Below are 11390 nucleotides of genomic sequence, written 5' to 3'. Positions count from 1 at the left end.
AGCATGAGTCTCTTAAATTATGTGGAAAACAAGTTGTGAAGTTATAAACCAAAGATGTAATAATACTAACTTTTAGATAAATATTTTTAATGTATTGGTTAGTTAAATAATGTAGAGAGCAAAAAGTGAGTTACAAACCATTGTTAAAATAATAGTTTTTATAATTGTCCATGTATTTACCTTTATTGAGATTTTTAATTATTTTGCTTTGAGTGACTATCTAGTTTCCTTTCATTTTACTCTGTAGGACTACCTTGAGCATTTCTTGCAGGTTGGTCTAGTGGCAACCAGCTCTCTCAGCTTTTGTTACTTTGGGAATCTTTGACAAAGCAAACAAAAACATAAAGTGGGGAAAGGACACCCTACTCAACAAGTGGTGCTGGGATAATTGGCAAGCACCGTGTAGAAGAATGAAACTGGATCCTCATTTCTCACTTTACAAAAAAATCAACTCAAGATGGATAAAAGACTTAAATTTAAAACCTGAAACCGTAAAGATTCTAGAAGATAACATCAGAAAAGCCCTTCTAGACATTGGCTTAGGCAAAGACTTCATGACCAAGAGCACCAAAGCAAATTCAACAAAAAGAAAGATAAATAGATGGGACTTAATTAAACTAAAATGCTTCTACACAGCAAAAGAAAAAATAAGCAGAGTTAAAAGGCACCCCACAGAGTGGGAGAAAATTTTGACAATGTATACATCTGCCAAAGGGTTAATAACCAGAACCTACAAAAAACTCAAAGAAATCATCAAGAATAAAACAAGCAATCCCATCAACAACTGTGCTAAGGACATAAAAAGACATTTCTCAAAATAAGATATACAAATGGAAAACAAGCATATGGAAAAATGCTCAACATCACTAATTATTGGGGAAATGCAAATCAAAACCACAATGCAATACCAACTCACTCCTGCAATAATGGCCATAATCAAAAATTCAAAAAATAATAGATGTTGACATGGATGCAATGAAAAGGTAATTCCTACACTGTGGGTGGGAATGTAAACTAGTATTACCACTATGGAAAACTGTGTGGAGATTCCTTTAAAAATTAAAAGTAGATTTTTCACTTGATTTGGCAATCCTGCTACTAGATATTTACCCAGAGGAAAAGAAGTCATTATACAGAAAAGATACTTGCATACACGTTTATAGCAGCACAATTTGCAATTGCAAAAATATGAAACCAGCCTAAATGCCATCACTCAACAAGTGAATAAAGAAAATGTGGTCAACCACACACACACACACACACACACACACACACACACGCACACACACCATGGAATACTACTCAGCCATAAAATGAAACAAAATAATCACATTTGCAGCAACTGTGATGAAATTGGAGACTATTATTCTTAGTGAAGTAACTTAGGAATGGAAAAGTAAACATCACATGTTATCACTCATATGTGGGAGCTAAGCTGTGAGGATGCAAAGGCATAAGAATGATAAATTGGACTTTGGGGACTCAGAGGAAAGGGTGGAAGGTGGTGAGGCATAAAAGACTATGCATTGGGTACAGTGTGCACTGCTCAGGTGATGGGTGTATCAAATCATCATAAATCACCACTAAAGAACTTATTCATGTAACCAAACACCACCTGTCCCCCTAAAAACCTACTGAAATAAAAAATAAAAAGTTTTTTTAAAATTTTATTTTACTTTTGAAGGAAAGTTTTGATGGATATAGAATTCTATGTTGACGTTCTTTTCATTTAGCCCCTTGAATATACTGGCCCACTGCCTTCTGACCTCCAAAGTTTCTAACGAAAAGTCTGATGACAATTTTACTGAGGATAGTTTGTATGTGATGAGTAGCTTTTTCTTGCTGTTTTAAAGATAGTCTTGTCTTTGGCCTTTGAAAGTTTGCTTATAATGTGTATTGGTATGAGTCTATACTTTATTAAGCTTCTTGCATATTTATATTAATATTTTTCACCAAATTTGGAAAGTTTTCCATCATTATTTCTGAGATAGTCTCCCAACCCCTTTATCCGTTTTCCTTCTGAAACTCCCAGCATGTATACTGGTCCACTTAATGGTGTTTCATAGGTCTCTGAGGCCCTGTTTACCTTTCTTCAACTTTTTTTTCCCCAGCCTCAGTGATTTTCATTGTCTTGTCTTCAAGTTGCTGATTCTTTCTTTTGCCTGCTCAAATCTTTTACTTCCTCGAATGGATTTTCATTTTACTTATTGCAATTTTCAGGTCTAATATTTCTTTTTCCTTTTAGGTTTTCTCTTAATTTTTCTAATTTTTCATATGGCATTTTTTGACTTTCCCTATATCTTCCTTTAGCTCTTTGAGCATCTTTAAGGCAATTGTTTTAAAGTTTTTGTCTAGTAGACCTGTCATGTCTTTTTGAGAAAACATATCTGTTTATTTATTTTTTTCCTTTGAATGGGACATACTTTCCTGTATTTTACACCTTTTCATTGTTTATTGATTTTTGGACATGAATCTAATAATGTGGTAACTCTAGAAATTAGATTGTTTTCTTTCCCAGAGTTCGCTGCTTTTTGTTATTTTTATTATTGTTGTTCTTGTTATTGTAAGCTTTGTCCCAAAGATCAGCCTGGGTTATAAACTTAAGGTCTTCTGAAGTCTTTTCTGAGCCTTCACCCTGCCCTGAGCATGGATGATTACTTTCTGATTTTCCCTGTAAATGCAGTTGGTTTTCAATGTCCTCGTCTTTAATGTCTGGCTCTCCAAAGAAAAGCAGAGAAAAATAAAACTGAAGGAGAGGTGCTGACCCTTTAAATCCCCTGGTAGTCACATCAGCTGAAGGAGGAGCTTGCAATAGCACAGGGGAGATGCAACAACTCTTACTTCTTTGTTTGTACGTCTATGATCAGAAGTAACCATCAGTGATCAGAGCACAGATCCTTGACATTTGGAAGACAGGGTAACCCTGGCTCCTGCAAGCTGTGTGCAGGTTGCTCCCAGCACACGTGCAAGTTTATCTTCCAAGTGGCTGGTTGTGGGCAGGTGAGTAGCTGCTACTGTGCTTAAAGCCGAAATTGACCAGAATGAGCTATAGTTCATACCTTCCTCTGGATGTTGCAAGCCTTTAATAGACTCCATAGTTCCCAAATATTTACATCAGATAGATTCTGCCAGCACAGTTGTTTTCTAGGTGGGAAAACAGATTCCTAGTGCTCCCCACTGTGCCATCTTCCCCTCACATGGTCTCAGCTAATGTATTTTTTTATTTGTAAAATTTCTTTTTGCTTCTCAGAACTTGGCTTTTATATAATATTCTGCTTTATTTCACCATTATCTTGCCTTATCCTTCTAAAAATGTTAAATACTTATCTTTCAAAAGACTTCATACCCTGCTTCTCCCATGTTTCTTTGTTATTTGTTTATTATATTGATTTTTTTATGTTAACGTCTTTCTTCAAATCATGGTGATCCTTTCAAGTCCATTCATAACTAGAGTGATGTACTAACAAACTGTTAGAAAGCTCTGTGTGCAAGTATACGTGTGTGTGTGTGGTGGGGTGGGATATGCAGACTACTGGGCTTTATTTACCGGTGTGATAAAACTGGGTAATGTGATGTAGCTAGTTTTATTAGGGTAAGGTTGCTTTTTCAAAATAAGACATCGAAGTGTCTAGATTTGTAAGTCTTTGCCCTTGAAATGCTCATTTCCACAGGGCAAAATCCTTCACTTTCCTGATTGACAGCTATAAGCCTTATTGTTGGTTATCTTGTGAGGTTTGCTGATGTTCTTTTACCTCTCCTCCACTTTAAAAAAAAAATTATTATTACATAGCACCCTCTGCTTCACTTCATCTCTGCAAGTCTTTTTGGAAAGTAACTCTCCAGCCTTCTGCTGAGGTTGGGGTGAGGCTCTGATTGTGCAACATGTCATAAAAACTTTCAAGCAACTCTAGTTTGTTAGACCAATTGCACAGCATTATGTTCAGAGATACTACTTTTGGCTTTTGAATACTTCTGGCATTCTGGGTGATAAATTGGCATTTTTGTTGTTTTCTCTGCCTCAGGCTTTAATCAGCATTCTTCTATGTGCTGAGGCAATAACGGTTTATTAATGGGCTTTCCAGATTCCAAAATTTTGTTGAGCTCTATTTGCTTTCATCTTCTATTCTCTTTTGCTATGGATGTGAGTCTATTTTCCTTCTTAACTCAAATTTAATAGGGTTTTTAAGAAAAAGAAGCAAATAATGGGCATGTAACATCTGTATTTAATCAGAATTCTATCTACTTTTAAAGTATATTGAACATAATTCCTAAAACTTTGTTTGTTCTAAATAATGGTGAGTATTTTCCAGTATGTGAAGCTTTATGATAGATGAAAGATTTGAGTTTACTTTTCTTATAACAAATACATTTATAAAAACAAAATATTAATACTTTTTAGTTCAATACTTCTAGTATCTAGTTATTTTCTCCTGTATTTTTGTCCTGTTCTTTATCCCCTACATCTTTGTTATTGCCAAACTCTTGTGCCCTGCCATGCCTCTCTCTCCAAGCACAGTTCTCAACTGGAAACCACCAACACTGTCTATTTCTGCTTGTCTGGGAGCAAGAAGTGATGGGGAGGACTACTTCCTCTGGGCTAATATTCCCTGTTAATTTCCCCTGGAGTCCTAAATTATTTTTTATTTTTCTTCACCTCAGGATATGAAATAACTTTTGTGTTGCCCTCAACTTTTGTTACGGGACTCCACTTTTAACTCTCGTATACTTCTGAGATGGCTTATCAATCTAACTGCATTGTTTCGAGTCTTCCTTTCATTCCTCATAGTTGCTGGTTCATTAGAAATTCCATTTTTGTTTTCAAGCACTGGTCAAAATCCTACTTAAGTCTTTCCTATCGCTTCTAGGATTTGGTAGGGGCAGGGTTGGGCAGTATAGAGAGAAGAAATGATATCTGTACTCAGTGTGCCATAGTAAACATTCAAAGCCCAGAGGTTCCATTTTCTTGCTTACAGTTGTCTGAATTTTTTCACAGAGAATGTACGGCTTTTGAATCAGAAAAATACTGATTAATGTACCATCATTTCAGAATAAAAGAATAAAAAGAAGAGGAGGCCTACTTCTCAGATGCTTACCTACCATTTCAGCCAACTCAGTGAATCACTCACTTGGAGTATTCTCTTATGGTGTCCATATTCTTTATTTTTCTTGAATGTAGTGGATCATATGAGGGATACATCAGTGTAATTTGCTTTTGGTATTTAGACAAAATCTGCTATTTATTTGTTATGTTGGCTTCACCCTTTAAACTCAATAGCTGAAAACCTTCTTCTGTGGCATTTTTTGGGCATTCCTAAATATTTAGATGAAAAAATGATCATGTGATACCACAGGTTATTAGCTCTAATCAGTCTAACAGCATCAGTAATCTGACTAAAGAGAGTCATTTGGATTTTTAAAAATTTGAAAATGCGTTGTCAAATATAGTTAGTCATTCTCTCACTTAGAGTTAGCTTTATATGCTTCATTTGTTGAAATTCTATCAGTCAATTAAAATATACATTATATTTATTATTGAAAGAGCAAAATGCAATAATAAATCTATGATAATTGTGAGAGTGGTTAATTTTCTGGACAAACAAGAGTTTTATGTAGTAAAATAAATGAGAAAAGAAATGAATATTTCACATAAATGTAAGAGATGGTGTGTTGGTTATTAGATAGCTTTAGAAAGCATATTATGTCTTTGTAGAGTCAATAAATATTTATAAAATTAAAATTGCTTGGCAATATTGAGCTAGTTTTAAGCACTGTATTAATTTTTAGCTTTTTAATTCCACTTAAGCAGTGAATTTTTTGAACTTTTCTAGATGAATTTACAGCAGAATTCTAATTTGCCACCAAAATCATAAAAGGTAATATCCAGGATAAATTATTTTTAATCCATATTTAACAAAAAATATGAAGAAAAAAAGTTAGAGAAAAATAAGATATTTTCCCCCCAAGATATTTTGCTGCTCCACCAATCTCAGTTTTTCAGTTGAAAAGTGAACATGTACCCAGTATCATGAATATGTGTTTTAATGACTGCTAGAAGACTCTAGAAGCTGACAATGAAGACTAAATGTTCTTCCTCTAAGAATTCAGATGTTTAAACTCAATTACTAAATGTTTAATAATTAGATTTCATTGTTTTAAAACAAGATTTCAATTTTATTTTAGTAACACAGGAAAACAGTCTGTTGATATTGGGCTTCAGCTCTGACTTCAGCTGAACACAGATTTTTAACTCTCACTCATTGAGCATTTGGTCAAAATGTGTATTAGATGCACTTCTATTTATTAACATTATTACAAAACTAAAAAGAATTGAACAGAATAGACTAGAATAAGAAACATCAAAATGCATTGCATGCAGTAAGGCTAAGTACTGTTTTGTGACTGTTGCATTTTAGTTTGTATATGTGTGTATCACACACATACTGGGTTATATGATAACATGCATTTTTGTACTGAGGGCCATGGATCATGGGAAAGAGATTAACATTCGCTGATCTAGTAGGTAAAAAAAAAGATGCTCAATTTGGAGCAGGAGGATAGGCATTAACTTCTGGAATTGCTAACAAAAGAAAATAATGCAAAGTTTTGGAAATGTTGTTTTGTAAGGAACCAAAATAATATGACCTGCAGACTTAATGAAAGATACAATAGCAATTAGAAGTTAAAGGTAGGTGGGAGGAAGGTAGGAGTCAAAATTACTTAGTAAAGGAATATAAAATGGCCAAGAAAAATCAGAGAGGTAAACATATATGGACTATGTTAGCTAATAGCAGTGATGATAATGATAATAATACATAATATTTCTTAACACTTTTTCCAGTTATCACAGCAATTTCTACTGTGGTTATTCTAGTGCAGTGGATTCTTACGATAACCTGACAGAAAAAAGCAGAGTAACAACTGGTAACTCCATTTTGCAGATAAGGAAAGATTCACTTTATGGGGAGTGTAGCTGTTTTACTCTAACAAGAATAAAGAATATCTGACCCTGCTTCATAATATTTTTATACTTATTATTTCATGCATTTGACAACAAACTTTGAATATAAGTTTTATAGGTGAGAAAACTGAGACTCAAAGAAATTAAATAGTTAATTCAAATATATACGGTATATAAAATTAGAGCCTGGCCTGAAAATAGAGTATTTTTCTTCAAATGGTTATGTTCTTTCCACTTCATTCTGCTGATCTCTCAAGACTTCTGCCTAATATTTTAAGTAACTAGGTTTGCAAATATAGATTATCTATTACTGAGAAGGCTGACAGTATAGGGCAGCATTTTTGAGGCTACAATTTGAAATAAAAATAAGATATTTGTATTTACTGAGTAAGAGTAAAAGTGATCATTGGCAATTACAGGGTAACTTCATTTTGGATTATCTTGCATTTCACCATAAATTTCCTCAAAAATGTAATTGAATCTTTCTAAGACTAAACCATAATGGGCTATTTGAGAAATTAAGATATTTGAACACAGCCCTAACTTTCGAAATTAACATAAAGGAGAATGTGTCCTATGAAAAACTCATCACTTGCTACAAGTGAGACACTAAACAGCAGGTGTAACTGTCCACCTAGGTAAGACTTCACCCAGTTACAACATCACACACTATCTATTTCATGTTTTCATTCATAAAGACATTATGGGAAATGTTCATTATGGTCATTTATATCAATATGTCTTTGAAGGTTTTGATGTGAAGGAGTAAAAGGAGTGCTTTTGTTTCTTTGTGTGTATCTCATCAGAGGGTTCATAAAAATAGGGGTGTTCAGGTTGTTATTTCAAAGTGAGCCAGAGAACACTCTGATGAGTGGGCAGTGAGGGCATCAGTAGGAGATTCTCATTAACAATAGGCTGTATTAAGGCATGAGAATAAAATGGGAAACCATCAGTCACTAGGTATTGTTGGATTGTGCACTATGTGGATGTGGATGACAGACTGTATAGGAAAAGGAGCTGATGGAAGTGGAGATGACTGGTGAAGCATGGTGTATTAGTTCACATCCTAGAGGATTTTAAATGGTAGGATTGATGGTTTGATGAGTCTTTTTCTTTTGTTGAATTATTGAGTTGCCAGATGGCTACATTCTCCTTACCCATTTAATCCTCTGAAATCTCTCATTCCATGAATCCATGATCTATGCTCTTCCCTCTTTGACTCTCATCCACTAGTTGCTTCTTTCTGTTCTGTAAGGATTTCTAAAGGCAAATTTTAATTTCTTTACCCTGGGTTCAGACACTCATATACAATATCACCAACAACCTTTGTATATTCTCATAAAATAAATGCCAATATGATTACTTGGTGCTACCTCTTTTACTCTATCACCGAGGGGTTTTAGTCACTTTCCAAAAATATTTCTAAAACAGGATCCCGAAAACTTAGATATCCATTTTCTCATATGGTCAATTTGGAACTTATATAAAAAAGACCCAGACTTCAAGGGCTGCTGAATTTTATAGATGCTTATTATCTCTGATACTCATTTTATTTATAGTGTCTAGTCGATTTAAAAAACCTTAAATTTCCCATAAAGAAATTAATTCAATCAGGTGTTAAATCTACTTAGCTCTAAATGGGTAAGGGGAAACACCACATCCAAAAAGCAGTGTTATAGAATATATTTAAAACTTGAACTGGCCGGTCACGGTGGCTCACGCCTGTAATCCCAGCACTTTGGGAGGCCGAGGCAGGCAGATCATGAGGTCAGGAGATCGAGACCATCCTGGCTAACACAGTGAAACCCTGTCTCTACTAAAAATATATATTAAAAAAATAGCCAGGCGTGGTGGTGGGCTTCTGTAGTCCCACCTACTTGGGAGGCCGAGGCAGGAGAATGGCCTAAAACCAGGAGTCGGAGCTTGCAGTGAGCCGAGATGGCGAGTGCCACTGCACTCCAGCCTGGGTGACAGAGCGAGAGAACAAGACTCTGTCTCAAAAAAACAAACAAACAAACAAAAGCAAAAAACAAACAAAAAAAAACCTTGAACCTTGCCCTAGAGCAGCCTCCCCTCATTAACTCTGTCTGCTCTCCTGATTTCATTCTATCGCATGCTGCCCACACAACCCTTCTACTTTCCAACACCACTGAGTTCTTTCTTCTGCATTTGTACCCTACAATATCCCTGTTCTCTTATGAGATGGAGACCTGCTGTGCTTTGGAGAACTTTCCCCCTTCTCAAGTGGCTGAATCCTTTTGTTTTCTCCTCCTCTTGCCCAACCACTGCTTGATAGGCTTCAAATTTTTAACTCTATTGACTGTGCACACTGTTCCACTTTTTCTTCTCTAAAAAATCTTCTAAGACTCTATTTGAAATGGGCCTATTCTGTTAGGAGAGTTTTTGACTTATCGCTCTGCACAGAGCGTCTTTGACCTCTTTATTCCTCAGAGTGTACACACAGGGTTCAGTAGGGGGGTAATGACAGTGTAGGTCACTGATATCAGCTGATCCTGATCTCTGGTGTTCTCTGAGTTGGGCTTGAAGTAGGCAATGGAGGCACAGCTGTAGTGGGCAATAACCACAGTAATATGAGAAGCACAGGTGGCAAAGTCCTTTTTCCTGCCTTCAGCAGATGCAATCTTGAGGATGGTAGAAATGACGAGGATGTAGGAGATGAAAACCAAGCCCTTGGGAATCAGGATCACCAGCACACTGATGGTCGTAGTCAGGATTTCATTGACTGTGGTGTCAATGCAGGAGAGCTTCATCACAGGTCGGATGACACAGAAGAAGTGGAGCAGCTTTGGAATACAGAAAGGCAGCCTGAATACAGCTGACAAGTGTGTCATTGCTACAATTAGGCCAATGCTACAGGTCTCCCACACCAGCTGCATACACACTCTCTTGCTCATGACGACTGAGTACCTCAAGGGGTTGCAGATGGCCACATAGTGATCATACCCCATTGCTGTGAGCAGGAAGCAGTTGTTGATAGCCAAAGTAAGAAGAAAAACATTTGAGTGGCACAACCTGCTAAGGAAATGGGCTGACTCAGGCCTATGAGGTTAAAGAGCATCGTTGGTATAATGACAAGGGTGTAGGCAGTCTCCGAACCTGACAGCATGCCAAGGAAGAAGTACATAGGGGTGTGGAGGTGATGATCAATACTAATGATACTCACAATGATAACATTGCCTGCCAGGGTGAATATGTACAATGTAAGAAACACAACAAAGAGGGTGAGCTTATGCTCACGGAAGCTGGAGAAACCTTGAAAAATAAACACACTCACCAAAGAGTGATTCTCTTTCTTCATTAAATCACACATGATATCTAAGAAAGAAAAAAATAATGTAAGGAAACTAGATGGATGATTTCTGTCAAAAAATAGACTGGGAAAATTCCTGTGATTAATACACCTTAGGTCTCTGCTTCTTTATGTTGACATTCATACTTATTTCTTTTAGGAGTAGAGAGTGGAGAAACGTTCTTTCCTTTTTCAGAAGAAAGTACAAGACTTTTAAAGTCAAATGTTGCAAACTAATTTCCTAGTTCTAGTATATGCTAACTTAACTTGGGCAAGGACTTATCATTTATAAGACCAATTTTCTCATCTTTATGGATATAAGAGTGATAACATCATAGAATTGTTGATGGAAAAATCGTATACTAATTATAATACTCATATTTGAATTTTAAAAAGAACATTGAATAAATGTGAGTTCAGTGGTATCATGCAGAACTCCAGGCTCCATAAACTACCTGATAATTTTTGAGCTTCTAAAGTTTGAATAGAGCCTCTGTTACTGTAATTTCCACGTTGCATTTTCATTCCATTATTTTGACTCTGATGATATTGCTCCTCTCAACTCTGTTCTATGCTCTTCTTCCCTAGACACCACTCATTTTTCAAAGCCAAATAAAACCCATGTCCTCTAGAAAATCTTTTTCTCCTTGTTTGAACTCGGGAGGTGGAGGTAGCAGTGAGCCAAGTTCGTGCCACAGACTCCAGCCTGGGCAACAGAAGGAGACTCCATCTCAAAAAAAAAAAAAAAAAAAAAAAATCTTTTTCTCCTTTCTCTCTCTCTCTCTGGGGCCTATATGTCTCTGCACATGTAGGTGGCATAGAACTGTTTACTTGTTTTTAAATTTTTATATTGTAAGCCCCTTACAGTGAAATTGTGATTACAAAATATTTTTGCATACATTATTTAATCTTATTAACATCCAATGGAGCAGGGAGGAAAACGATGAACTGTTTCTCTCTAGATGCAAGAACTGACGAACAGCTCTGGTTAGGCAATTATTTTTAGACAGACAGGTGTCAAAGGATTAAATCAAGATTGGAATTCAAATCTTTTGACCCTATGTCCATTGTTCCTTCCACTACACAAAACTGCATTATAAAACTGTCCCCTCTATAGCTAAA

The 11390-nt window shown here is 35.9% G+C and overlaps 1 pseudogene; it reads right to left on the bottom strand.

Moving 5' to 3' along the window:
* Positions 1 to 9349: 9349 nt before the first annotated feature.
* Positions 9350 to 10277, bottom strand: LOC111543930 (annotated as a pseudogene).
* Between the last annotated feature and the right edge of the window lie 1113 nt (positions 10278 to 11390).

The sequence above is a fragment of the Piliocolobus tephrosceles genome, chromosome 1 (assembly GCF_002776525.5).
Source record: "Piliocolobus tephrosceles isolate RC106 chromosome 1, ASM277652v3, whole genome shotgun sequence".
Taxonomy (NCBI): Eukaryota; Metazoa; Chordata; class Mammalia; order Primates; family Cercopithecidae; genus Piliocolobus; species Piliocolobus tephrosceles.
Note: the sequence above shows the minus strand (reverse complement) of the source record. Positions and strands in the feature narration are given on the sequence as shown.